Source organism: Mustelus asterias, unplaced genomic scaffold (assembly GCF_964213995.1).
Source record: "Mustelus asterias unplaced genomic scaffold, sMusAst1.hap1.1 HAP1_SCAFFOLD_3519, whole genome shotgun sequence".
Classification (NCBI taxonomy): Eukaryota; Metazoa; Chordata; class Chondrichthyes; order Carcharhiniformes; family Triakidae; genus Mustelus; species Mustelus asterias.
Window position 1 is genome coordinate 7,501 of NW_027593464.1, and position 1,361 is coordinate 8,861.

The following is a 1,361-nucleotide window of genomic DNA, read 5'->3' on the forward strand; positions in this document are numbered from 1 at the left end:
ACTTTCAAACTGACACCGCTAGCCAAAAAATGTTCTGAAAAACGAGTTCCCGAAAATCCCCGGGCACCCCGCCAACCCCCCCTGCCAGAAAATGCAGGTGTCCACCTCGGCGGGGTGCGGCCCGGTAGTCCTACCGAGAATGAGGCCTGGGGGGCCCGCAAAACGGGTCAATCGCAACTCCATGCGGGCTACCGGCGGCAACTCATTAACCAGCCTCCGGACACTTGTGCCAGAAAATGCAGGTGCCCACCTCGGCGGGACGGATCCACCAACCTCTGCGGGAAACCATGCACCGAGCCTGGCGACCGCCGACCGGATCTGACTTCATAGACTTCCGTCTGTGCTCACATTTTTGCTCTGCGGGCACAGGGAGCCTCCAAGTCGGCAGCACAACCGCACCCTCGGGTGCTGGCTTTTCACTGGTTCACCATTTACTGCCGGCTCACACCTGGGCCACCCTCCCGTGGCCAGAGCCTGAGCCTAGTGCGGCTTAATCTCCCACCGTGCCCCGTTTGATGGACCCTCTCTGCGGCCAGAGGCTAAGTCAAGTTCGGCTAACTCTGCCACCGTGCCCGTCGTCTGGACCATCTCTCTTGCCAGAGACTAAGTCCAGTTTGGTTAATGATTTACCAGAGCTCCGTTCAGCGCGGCCGATGGTCTCAACCATTCCTGCCGCCGGCGGAGCTCCACCCGGGGCTGCAACCGGGTGAGGTCCGGGGCCCTCGGTCGTGCCCGTCGGCTGGACCATCTCTCTTGCCAGAGACTAAGTCCAGTTTGGTTAATGATTTACCAGAGCTCCGTTCAGCGCGGCCGATGGTCTCAACCATTCCGGCCGCCGGCGGAGCTCCACCCGGGGCTGCAACCGGGTGAGGTCCGGGGCCCTCGGTCGTGCCCGTCGGCTGGACCATCTCTCTTGCCAGAGACTAAGTCCAGTTTGGTTAATGATTTACCAGAGCTCCGTTCAGCGCGGCCGATGGTCTCAACCATTCCGGCCGCCGGCGGAGCTCCACCCGGGGCTGCAACCGGGTGAGGTCCGGGGCCCTCGGTCGTGCCCGTCGGCTGGACCATCTCTCTTGCCAGAGACTAAGTCCAGTTTGGTTAATGATTTACCAGAGCTCCGTTCAGCGCGGCCGATGGTCTCAACCATTCCGGCCGCCGGCGGAGCTCCACCCGGGGCTGCAACCGGGTGAGGTCCGGGGCCCTCGGTCGTGCCCGTCGGCTGGACCATCTCTCTTGCCAGAGACTAAGTCCAGTTTGGTTAATGATTTACCAGACCTCCGTTCAGCGCGGCCGATGGTCTCAACCATTCCGGCCGCCGGCGGAGCTCCACCCGGGGCTGCAACCGGGTGAGGTCCGGGCCC